The sequence below is a fragment of the Glossina fuscipes genome, unplaced genomic scaffold, assembly GCF_014805625.2.
Source record: "Glossina fuscipes isolate IAEA_lab_2018 unplaced genomic scaffold, Yale_Gfus_2 0, whole genome shotgun sequence".
In the NCBI taxonomy this organism is placed as follows: Eukaryota; Metazoa; Arthropoda; class Insecta; order Diptera; family Glossinidae; genus Glossina; species Glossina fuscipes.
In genome coordinates, this window is record NW_023998414.1 from 17,879,014 (window position 1) to 17,892,112 (window position 13,099).

The following is a 13,099-nucleotide window of genomic DNA, read 5'->3' on the forward strand; positions in this document are numbered from 1 at the left end:
CGTTAAATAAAAATTGCTCGGTATTTAGCATAGTGTACATTGTTATTCATAAGAGAGCAGCGGTCGAAAGGTCACTAATAATTAACAAAAATCGCTCCGAAAGAAACTTCAAAACAAGCTACACATCGTTGACAAGGGTATCGATCGAAGATTGACGCACACCTCGCTCCAGTATTGCCCTATAAAGTGAAATAAAAAAGGGCTCCGAAAGACACTTCATACAAGTTACATATCATTCAAAAGGGTATCAAATCATCGAGGATTCATGCACTATTAATTTCATTATTTTGCACTATGCGCTTTACTCATAGTCGTCAAGTCAACTTTCGCTTTTTCAACCTCATATCAAATTTTATATAGAGCTTACAGTATTTTTTCATTTTTTTTATTTTTTGTGAAACATTTCGTGGCAGTTGTACTTTTAAGTACATTTTAATTTAAATCCTCCCGGTCCTTTGTTCTGTCGATGCGTTAACTATGACCATGGGGCTCAATTTTTCGCTTTTCATTAGGGAATGCGTGAATATGTGAAAGAAAATTGATTTCGAGGTAATTCTCAATTAAAAATTCCTCACAGTTTTAGCTGCTGTCGAGTACAGTACAGTCTAACAGTTCTAGCAGCTCGAGGGCCTCAAAAATTTAAAAATATTTATAGCAAAGTCGAGAAATCAGGATTTTTAAATAAACGATTTCCGCTGTTTGTTTGAAAAGAGGAATGTACTCGCGTTCCATACACTTGAACTATATGAAACTTGATTCATTTATTATACCATATGATATAGACTAAGATGCAATAAAGACAATAATAAATTTTGTGTATTGAATGAAATGAACTGTAAAAGTGTCGCCAATCGCATGAAGAATTTAAAGAATGTAATTCGGCTTTTGTTTTTTTTTTCCTCAAGTGCTTAACTTTTGAACTGTCCTTTGGAAGTCGTTAGCGGAAGTAGGAATGAAAATGTTGTTGTGTTGTTAAGGTAAGTGCTACACATTGAACTATTTGAATAAAACTGATTATTGTCTTACAAGCTTTCTTAATTACGTATCTCAAGGCAACTGAATTCCCATATATTTTTTATATAGTTGAATGAACGCATTACAGTATCGTGCAGGCCATATAAGTTGCACATAAGAGTACGAAAGTGGCTAACAATTGTGCAACTTTCTAAAAGCGGGCAGGAGCAGATGTACTTCGGTTGTCTTAAGACCTGGTTTAAAAGGAGGCAATTTTCATTTTCTATTACCTTTTTTATTTTATAAATATCACGATAGATATAATGGGAATTACACGCTACTTACACAATTCACCTTTGAACATTCTTTCAACTTCTGGATCCTCTGGATGGTTTTGCTCTATATCCCTCGCTATTGGAAAGCGAGAATATAATGCATTAATTTTGATGAAACTCAGAGTTGTTTAGCCATTCAGACATATCTATGTGCATGAGACTCTCTTTACAACGCTTACTTCAAAGCGATTGGAATACGAACCGAATGTGTTTTAGAAGTGTCATACGCTTCGGACACATCATTGGCCTATGCATGTTCTTGATCAGTTCAAACTAATTCTGGAATCCTATAATCCTATGTCTGTTTCTCGCGTTTTTGTCATCATTTATTACATCTCCGAGCACTAGACGGAGACATGTATATGAACGTAGCCCTATCTCTTATGAGAGTAAGCCATCATCTTATATCTTCGCCTTTCTGTGAGTAAGGCACTTAGTTGACTTGCAATAGCGCACCGATCAAAAACTCTTCCCATCATGTGGGTTAACCATAACCACTTCCGGGAGACTTCCGCAATGGGCCAAATGGACCTTTTGCTCTTTCCTTGTAATTTATAATATATAAAAAGTTTGTAAAAAGTATCGAAATTTCATTTTCTTCGAGTTTTTCTTCTCTTTTTCTATTTTGATGATAAAGACGGTGAGTGGACAAGATTTGGCTCAGACCGCTAATAATAATATTTTCTTCGCAAAATTGCTTATTAAAGGGTTTGTCCATAGCAGACTTACAAAGGAAGTGAGCATAATTTCATAACTTTCTACGAGGTACTGTAAAAGGCTGCAAACGTTTAAAATCAAATCAAATACTTTTCACAATGATATGCTATTTATGTATGTATAATAGCTACTGATACTTTCATATCAAATATCAATAAATAGACATAGCAAAAATCGCTCCACAAATTTTAAAAATCAACTTATGTGACCCTTAGGTTTGTCGTAATCTCAGAAATCTTCTGAAAAAGATTACCTTTAGATTTTCTGTCTAATTAAAAAAAAAATAAAATACTATTCTATACTATACGTAGTTTCGAGAAAGATGTCTTGTTGAAAACTGTACGTTTAAGCATATTAAAACTGAATCGATTCTCTTATGCGGTAGTATGGCCATGGGATACTGCTATAAATATTACTCGTAACAATATTTGCAGTCTCCAAAATATTTCTCTTTTCCTCTGACTATGTTGTCATATTCTTTTCTGTTCCTCAAGTTGCGCTAGTTACACAAACTGAAATGCACTGTTTGCACTCAATGGATGTCAAGTCCATTCGAAAAGGTTGTTCTTTTTCGATCCAAATAAAAATAAAATCTTCTTTGAGTGGATTCGGAAGTTCGTCAATCGAAATTGATTTCGACTGATTTTCAACTCCTCAATATATATAGGGGCTTCAAATTGTTCATGTTCAAAAACGACACCAATTACACCCAAATGTTACCTTTGTGCCCGCGACAGACCTGCACGATGCATTGCAATGGCAATGATCAAATCTCAATCAGAAGTGTGTTTTATTTACGCATTAATATAGAAGGATAAAGAAGGTAAGCAGAGCTACTCTTATTCCTCGCTGGCGTGTGAAAAGCGGTTTACCCATGTCGAATCGAATTAGTCGCGTTTTCATGCGTTTGTTCATGCCCAAAGTATGATTTATTTTTTACTATTTTTTGTTACACATACGTCGTGCTTGTCTTACATATATCTGCCGCTTATCGAAATCACATAATGCATTGAAATTTTATTAGATATGGACATAAGAAGACTAGGAGATGGCCAAAGTTAATAATTGACTGCTTATAAAGGATGTGTGTGATGTCTGAGGAAAGTAGGCGAGTGAGTCTTCTTCTTATTATATTAATATATGCATTATATATATGTATCATCAGGTTAACCTAATCACTGCCGATTAACTACAAGATATCTAGTCGTAGTAGCATTGGTTGCGAGACAGCTTTGCGTTAGTTTGCACACAGGGCAAGACGCCCTAAATTTTGCTTGGCAGCGAATAGGTGCAAAAGTAACTTTGTAGGCAAAGTAATAGAAAATACCGAACGATTCCTCTTTAATGAGTTAGTGCGTAAAACTCTTATAAATTGTTAATTGATTATTTTTATAAATTTTAATTGATGCTCTTGAGATTTGATTCTTTTGCGGAAAACTTATCCATAAACCTAATATAAAATAATTAATTTATACATAAAATTGTAAAAACATGTTTTTTTTATTATTATCCTCTAAAAACCATCTGTGTAATATAGAACCTTTTCACAACAACAACAAAACATAACAAATGTGATTAAAGTTAATGACAATATCACAAAAATAACATTAAATTAAATTTTATTAAAAAAAAAAAAAAAAAAAAAATAAGAAAAGTGCGAGAGTAAAAACAAATTAATAAATTATGTGGAAAAATCCCAAAAACAAATGAAACATCGTATAAATAATTGCAAACAACACAAAAAAAAAAAAAAAAAAAAAAAAAAAGAAAAGAAAACAGGGCTACAAAAAGGAAGCACGACTTCTGACTACTCGGATTACGACGCATTTATTGCATTATTAAAATTTTATTTTACTGCATTTTACTGATGCGATATTTGTGTGTGTGTGCTCGCCGCTATTGGTCTTGTATGTTTATATATAAACATAGTATATATATATATATATATATATATATATGAAATATATGTATATATGAAGAATAATAGCATATCGCCTCATTATCGTAAGAGTTATTTGCAGTTATATTACTAACTATAACTTAGTCAGTCAGTTGAACTCCTCTTCCTGCTTGCCTGCATTTAACCATTTAGGTATTTAATTATTTGTGTAGGGATGACGATAATTGTGATCATATCATAATAACAATAGTGTACAGAGAGAGGAATCTGCGATGTTTTGTTTCGCTAATAAAAGTACAATAAACTATGGCCGGGTTATAACCTTGAACCAGTTTGAACTGTTTCATGTTTATAGTTAGAATCACAATTTCATATTTAGTTGTTGTGCTCGCCCGTACTTCTCATAGGGTATAATATACCACATTTATAATAGACTTGCAACAATTATTGTTTTGTCTGATATAAACAACAACAATTGTTGTAATCTGTCATAAAAAATGTTATAAATTATACATAAAACTTGACTAAATGCGTCGATAACACCACACACAACATAACGATAGTAAATAAAATATGAATAAAAAGAATATATATATATATATATATATATGTATATATATATATTAGTTAGTTAGTTAGTTGTCGTAGCTCTACTATAGATGTTCAAATTAATTAAATTTAACAACACTGATTAACCAGAATTTTTTTAGTCATATAATTAACGATAAAATACTAATTTTAATTTATTTAGATTTGCTTTCTTTTTGTATTTTTGTTTTTTTTGAAAAAATTTGACAAAAGAACGGAAACATAACAAAGCATTAGAATAGAAAGAACCAAGATAGATGTCGTTTAATCGATCGTTCAATCAATATTAAAATGGTCTTTGTAATGATGGAAGCCAGCTTTTGTTGCCATTTTCGCTCAATCGATCCAACATGAAAACTAAATCGCTTAACCATGAGTCTTTGTCTCATTGTCTTGTCTTATCATCAAGATGTTAAAAATTCAGATTCTCTTTTTATATATAAAGGAAAAACAAAAGGTATCCGCCATCCGCCATCCGCCGTCCGCCATTCTCTTTGAGCAATTTACATCAGGCAAGCAATTTCTTCTCACTCGTAATATCTTTTATTAAGTGATTGTTAGTTTTTCCATAGGATGTCCTTTTGTTTGCATATGACATTATGTTTATAATCGTTTTATAAACGTTTATGTAATCTTCGTTCCAACTAATGTCATTTTTCATTTAATTACCCAATCAAATTATAATTACAATTTTATACAAAATTTTTGCTTCTTGACACTAGCGTTATAAATGCTCCGATAAGCAAGCAATTGAACGTTTGATCATAAAAGTCGTGTCACCCGTACACACACTTTAACATGACGTGTTTACTTCACACGTCAGCAAAAATGTTTAGGGCTTAAGTAACTGATTAAAGATATGTATTATATACAAGTGTTTGGTCTCTGGTATAAGGCGAGCATTATCGAACCTCTTTAAGTACTGCTGTACCCGTGACAGTTTTTGCAGACTTTTATGGCACTAAGAAGCAATATAGGCATTTAGAGCATGGCTTTGTTGAGTCGATATTTTTCCTTTGAAATTGAAAATGTATGGGAAAATATTGAATGGAGAAACTAATCAAAGGATGATTTTAAGCCGCGTAACGCTGCATTAACCGATAGGATTAGCAGTTCAAACTATTGCAGGCACCTATCCCAAAGGGTAGTAGTTGTTGAAGAAGTGATGGAATGGTAAAAACTTTAGATATCTCCGCAAAAAAAAAAACTGAAAGACTTACCCTATTTTATATATGTGGGTCTTAAGTAAAAGATAAGAAGATTAAAAAAATAAAAATAAGTAAAAAACTGAACTTTTTAATTTTTTAATAATAAATTTTTGCAACATTTTTATTAACTATTAAATCACACCCTCCTCGAATGGAAATCCGAGATCGAAATTTATATGCTAAACGCAAAATTGATATAAAAAAATCACAAACAATATCATAAAATTATTAACGTTGTTGTTGCAAATTCAAAACCAGAATTTTAATAATTGCTTTGAAGACCAACCAAAATTCCGATCTTATAACATAAAATATTTAAAAGTACTTAAACGGTATAGGAATGCATAATATGCTCGAAAGGAAGGTGGACGGTAAACTCAAAACAAAAAAAAAAACAAAAAAAATTCTTTACAATGCAATTTTATGGTTCAACATCTTAACTGAATATGTAATACAAGTCATTAATCCAATCATATAGATCTTAAGCTTAAGATTAACATAGAATTATAATTTCTTTTGAATCGCTCATGATTTTGTTGGTACGATTTTTTCGAAAAGCAATTTATTCACATTTAACGAATTTTATTACTTGAAAACTTTTCAATATAATATGAGAAGAGTTGCGTACGACTTGTACGTGCTTCTCTGTTTTCCAAAATCTCCTCATAAATTTTTGCAGCCATAAACATATTCTGTTACGTTTTTAGTATTTTTTATAACATTAATATGTATTCGCTTCGAAGTTATTATTTTTTTATAAGTAATGTGCATGAAAGGAATTTATATTCGTTATATTTGTTGTTGTTTCATTTTAAGCCGGAAATTGCAGAAGTGCAAATAAATTTTGTAATCAATATTTTTAGGCGCATACGATATATAAATTACTAACATATGTTTAATTGTCGTATTTAATAACTGTTCTGGAAAATTAAGCGAAAAAATAAATAAATAAAAATGTTTTATTATCCATTGAGAGATAGTATTCCCATTACGTTGCATTAGGCTGTTTGAAAAGTCCGTGGAGCAAATGTAATAAAACAAGGTACACTTTTCCTTAAGGGGTAAAGCCTTTGCAAATTCTATAAAAAATCATTTTTTTTTTTTCGGTTTTTTTCCGTAGGTACTAGAAAAAGACTGGCTTCAAATAAAACTCTATTTCAAGATTATAGTTGAATATCTTATCTATTGAAATACTTACAAGAGAAGTATGTTAATCAAGTTTCTACTAGGTCTACTGAATGCACCTTGGTTCCGAAATCTTGTTCGAATGGCAATGAAATGTTGTAGATGGTCGGACAGGTACTCTACAAATCATTAAAGTTTTGGAAATGAACATTTTTGCTTTGAAGGCAATTCCAAGCAAATAATACACCCCGAACGACGTTTAACGCGTGCACAAAAGTGGTATGAGGATGAAGACCAGGTGGAGGAAGGATAGTTTTATGCTCTTGAGATAGAAAAACATGTCTACAACATGTATCAAAAGGTAAATGTGTTGTGCTCGAAACACGATTTTAAAAAGCTGCATGCATCCTAACTTATAGGCCACGGGGTATATTATCGCTCTCTAGGCCTTGTGTTGTACACTATTTACTTATCGGATATATATGCGTTGCGGCGACATATGTGGATGAGATTTCTTTAATTGTTCAAATACACCCTAAAAAAAAGTGATCACTCATCCGCATCTCTTAACCGTTTCCAAATAGGGATGTATCTAGAAAAAAGACTGACATTTAAAAATCAAAGAAAGGCCAAAAAAATGCAATCTTAAGTCTGGAAAATAAATTGCAGTTATATAAAGCAATCGTGAAAGCCATTTGGATATATAGCATACAACTTGGGGGTGCTGCGAGTAACTTCAACATTGAAATGGGATGAAAGGATAACATACTTTAGGCCTGACGGTTAGAAAATGGATGTAAATATGTATACGTTCATGTATTAAATCGTTATGAGGTTAAAATAATACCTATACGCATATAAAAATTATATATAATTATATAAATTGTAAAGTTTTATTCTCAATCCATTTGCTCATTATTGTAAAATTGATTCAAAGTAAGTGTACATTTAAAGAAAAAAACATCCGCCTGAGTGGCCGAAGGCGAGGAATCTCGACTAACAACTCTCAGTGGTTGTGGATTCGAATCTCAAGTGTTGTAGAGTTTTTAATAAAAGCAGATAGCCTTAGATGGCTAATGCTTTAAGCGTTTAGTCTTGGAATTTATTTCTATGGCGAAGTTAATAATAATAATAATAATAATAATAAAAGAAAAAAAAATGCACAATTAAATAGTGAACAAGTCGGTTTAACAATGGCGTCTTTATTGCAATAGGCAATGGCAAATATGGCTCGAAGGCATTTGCAATTTAGTCTTTGCCTATGACGGACGGAAATTTAGTTTTCAATTGAGAAAAAGAAGAAGTGTAGTTTTTCCAAGTAAGGTTTTTGCTTGAAAAAAAAAAAAAAAGAAAAAGAATACTAAAAGGAAAATTTTGTTTGGCGTCTTTCAGCTCTTTCGAGATTTATAAAAGCTAAATTCGATTATTCTTCACCTAATCTATGGTTGCACCTATTAGCCCATAAACAAAACCATTAAAACACTTGCGTTCATGTAAACGTATGCGCATATGAGAAACAAAAGCAATTATGTAATTTTTTTTCGGTTAACGATTTGTTTCTTTTCTCCTTAACATTCTTTCTATTGTGATCAATGCCTAAACTGACACTTGTCTTCACATCGTGAATGTTCCGGACTAAACTTAGTCAATCGCCTTATTAAGTAGAACAAAGCTGGCGTACTTAGTTAAGCAACTGCCATTCATTTCTTGCTGAGGATTTGCATCATAGTCTTTAGCTACACTTAAAAAGAAACTTCTTAATGAATAGAAGAATGCATGATAAGAACTCATCGGCATTTTATTTCATTTGAGTAACTGCTACTAATGTAAACGCCTATTCTCAAGACCTATTTCTGGATGTTCTCGAATTAGAAAATAATAATAGAGCTTAAATGAGCTGTTTAATAAACTTTGAATTCTCTATATTCGAGCGCATAAGACACTAAATATTCTATGCTCGTTTTCTTAACAAATTGATGCTTAGGAACTACTTTCAAACAAGTTGTTTATAATTAAATGCTTTAAGACGGTTTTTATTTTTTAGAGACAACCGTTAATTATCATTACAGAACGACCTTACAGTACATCATTAGACAAATATAAGCAAAAAGCAAGCGTTTTCAAGTTGCGAACCTACGCCAATAGCAGTCGAAACGACAATAAAAGCAAATCTGAGACAAGCAGTGATCTGGATACGATAAGATATCGTATCGTAAGATATTCAAAAATGAGATTAAGTAAAACGTACAAAAGGTTCAGTTTGGAAAGAGTATTGAGAGCGAGAAAAAGAGAGAAAGAGAGAGAGCGAGACAGAAGGAGGAGAGGAATCGATAAAAATATAAAGAGAAAAGAGAATATATTTTAAATATATATTAAAACATACTTTTTTTAAAAACAACAATGCATTCGGATTTGTTTTTGTTTACAAGAAAAGCGATTAAAAAAAAAAATCCCTTTTTACGCCAAAAATTGCAATATAAATACTTACAGTAGATACGCTATATTTTTCATATAATACGTAATATAAGATGCTCGCGATAATTCATCCGGAATTGTACAAAAACCTAACTCGACCTCTTAAACAGCTACCTACGAAGGATTTCAGAATATGTATATATACGGTCGGAATCAGAGAGAGATTCTGATTTTGTTACTGGTCTCGTTTGTAAACCATGTAATTATGGCAGAATATCTCGAAAAAATGCGACTTGTTAAAGGCGAAAATGACGGACAGACAGCTTTAAGTAACGCATAATAGGTGATAAAAAGCATGTAATGTAGGCTAAAAAGACGGGTTCACATAACGCAGTTTGTCCGGCCTTCTTAAAAAGCAAGTACTAGCTTGAAAGTTTATAGACAAAGTCTCCAGTTGAACAGTATCCTCATATGGGGGCTATGTTGAAAGCGTTTTCTTTCCCCAAAAATATAACATTTATAAGGTTGGGTTCACACTTGCTGTACACGTACTTATGTATGTATATGCCAAGTTTAAATGTCGTCATGTCAGTTTTTCAATTTTCCGAGTTAATATAAACTACGTGCGTATCTCTTTTTACACGATTTCCCGCTTTCCTTTACCATGAAAAAGCTTGCAAAAATGGTAAGAGTAAAACCTAATAAAGTTTGAAATAAATACAATGTGCGTGTGAATATATTTATTATTGTACCCTACACCATTTGCGGTACAGGGTATATTAAGTTAAGGTCTTAAGATTGACCCACCATTTATTATACTGATCGATTGAGAATCATTTTCTGAATCAATCTACGCCTGTCTGTCCATGTACATTTGTGTTTAGGATACCGGTCGTAATTTTTGAGACAGTTGAATTAAATTTGGTACATTGATGTGCTTTGACCCAGGGACGAACGCTATTGAAGATGGTTTGGATCAGTCCACTTTTTCGACTGCTTATCATACGGCGCCTTATTTTGAAAAATCGTTACATGAAAAAAAATTGCAATTTTCCAAAATTCTAGACAAAAGTGGCTAAGCAATAGTATATAGGCATTCTGAACTGTTGTGAAAATTTTGGATCGGCTGGGGCAATTTTTTGAATTCTGTCTCATATAATCGGTTCTATGGGAAGTGAATTTTTATATTATGGTAATAAGGTTCAATTTTCAATATTTCATGGTTAAAATTAGCCCATAATAATAAATTGACAAAGAAATCAACCTTATGGAATTTGGACCACGTAGGCCTGTATTTTGGATACCGCTGCGTAGATTCTCATGACACGTACACCGAAAAGAGCTAATTGTTAATTTTTTTGTGATGAAAATTTGTTCAAGACAGTAATTAAATAAAAAAATTATGTTAACCTAATTTGAAGCATATGAGTCTATTTCTTGGTTTCACTACATATAAGATATGTCAGGAGTAACAAACATTTTGGAAAAAATTTGTACCATTTTTTGATGAAAATGAATTTCGAGTAGGGTTTAAGCAAAAAAATGAAGGGAATTCGGATCACATAGGCCTATTTTTGGGATCCTAGAATATATAGGCGCTATCACGAAACTCGCACTCTTATGTAGGAGAAAGTCTAATCTTCCAATATACGGGATTTCACGAAAATTATGGCTTTGAATGAAAACAATGTGTACCTTTGTAGCATTATTACCAAAACGAATGTATAATTATACTAGACGGAGTGCTTTGTATTGGTCAGCGTTGCCCAGCTATAATGCTCGTACTTGTTGTTATTATAACGTAGTAATTATGTTGTTTAAATGATGGCATAAGGTATTCTCGTGCTTGGTAACTGAAAACAAGGTCGCGTATTAAAAGAAGTCCAACGATAGAAAAAAAGATGGGCTATTACGTTTATAATTGAAAAAAAAAAAAAACTATTAACTGCCGCGATTTAAACGTAAAATAAGGTTGGGATATATTTACCAGATTCGTTTTGAATAAAGTAGTAAAGTTATTTCTCGTTCATTAACGTTGTAGTTCTCCATCAGCCAATCACAATACATTTATAAAAAAGAATTAAAAATGAGAAAGAGAGGCAAAGCAGGAGTTATAGGTAGAGATTAATAATCAATAAATTTGCATAATAAAAGAAAAAGATTTTATTACCTATATATACGTATGTGGGGAATTCCCTATGAATCATTTCAAACACATTTAGCATTTCTTCTTACTTTTTTTGTTTTTTCTTAATTCTATTTTTAATATTTTTTTTTGCTTTTTGTTTTCAAATTTCCGTAATTTTTAAATGTGCGACTCTGAGTTTGTATATACTTACTCTTTTACATGCATTTTTACACTAAAAAAAAAAGAAAAGTAAAACCCTTTCTCTTGTTTTCAATTTTATCATTTACTCCCATTTGTGTAAAGAGAGCTAAAGTGAGCGAGTGAGACAGAATTGTACAAAGAGAATAATTTAAAATTATATTGAAACGTTCGGATTTTGTTCTACTTTAAAAAAACGATTTGTATATTAGTTGATCGGATAGTATTAGTCAAGTATTCTATAAAGCCGGCTACACAGTGCAGATAAAGTTATGCGTTAAACTGTTTCTATTGAAATATATATATATATAAAAAGAAACTGCAAACTACTTATTAGATAACAAATAAAAATAAATACGCGCGCGACTTTTGTAATGTATACTTGTGTATACATACGTTTGAAGTCAACATAGTCGCAGGAACGCGCAGAGTTTCTCAACTTTAACCATTGCGTTAGAAAGCAAAAAAAAAAGGCAAATGAAAACGTGGTCAAATAATAATATAATAATAATAGTAATAATAATAATAATAATAATAAAATAATAATGATATAATAATATAATATAATAATAATAATAATAATACTATTACCAGAATAATATTATAAAAATAATATAATAAAGCACACCCACACCAGCATATAATAGATATCTGCATTATTACAAACATGCATGCATGCATATATATTAATGTGTACCTGCGTCTATAGATACAATTATTTATTTTCATCGTTTAGTTTTACATATGTATTTACGAGCAAATAAATAAACCTCTGTTATGATTAGTAACAGACACCGAACCTAACAAGTGCGAGCATAGACATCATTCAATTGAAATTCAGTTTAATTTTTTTTATTTATTTATTTACTTTTTTCTTTTTTTTTTTTTGCTACTCTTTAATAATAATCTTATTCGCATTGTTACCCTAAAGCTTCAGTTACTGATATTTGTTACTCACAAACTGATCACTGACTCTTGATGTTTACATATAGTATTAATAACACACAACAGCAACGATAATGATTATTAGGAGCAGCAGAAGCAGCAGCATTAACAACAACAGCAACAACAACAACAATAATAATAATAATAATAATAATATTAACGCCAATAACATCAGCCAGAATAAGCACTTGATCAAGACGGCAGCAGACAAACAATCAAAAGCATTCGCACAAACAAACCCATAGTAGCGATACCAGTAACAGACTAGCATCGGTTTTACTTGACTTCTCAACCTAATATATACTCCGTACACTCCGGCACTCATTTATAAACATTCAGTGTTATTCTATATTAAATGCACACATACGCTCCTATATGCAAACAAATATACAAACATATTTTTATTTATGTTTCATTGGTATCGGTTGTGCTTAAAACTGTCAGACTGTTTTCAACATTTATATTTCGTTTTCATTTAAGAAGTTTATCTTATCGCGTTTGGAATGCGTTTGCAAAGAGGTTTCACAGCAGTAACAGCACATGCAAAGGCTACGACAAAAGCAGCAGCAGCACCAGCACCAGCACC